Raw genomic sequence first — 235 nt, forward strand, 5'->3', positions numbered from 1 at the left:
AAATCACTGCAGATGGTGACTGCAGCCATGAAATTAAAAGATGCTTACTTCTTGGAAAGAAAGTTATGAACAACCTAGATAGCATATTCAAAAGCAGAGACATTACTTTGCCAACAAAGGTCTGTCTAGTCAAGGTGATGGTTTTTACAGTGGTCATATATGGATGTGAGAGTTGGACTGTGAAGAAAGCTGAGCGCCAAAGAATTGATGCTTTTGAACTGTGGTGTTGGAGAAG

Source organism: Bison bison, unplaced genomic scaffold, assembly GCF_000754665.1.
Source record: "Bison bison bison isolate TAMUID 2011002044 unplaced genomic scaffold, Bison_UMD1.0 scf7180017864308, whole genome shotgun sequence".
NCBI classification, from domain to species: domain Eukaryota; kingdom Metazoa; phylum Chordata; class Mammalia; order Artiodactyla; family Bovidae; genus Bison; species Bison bison.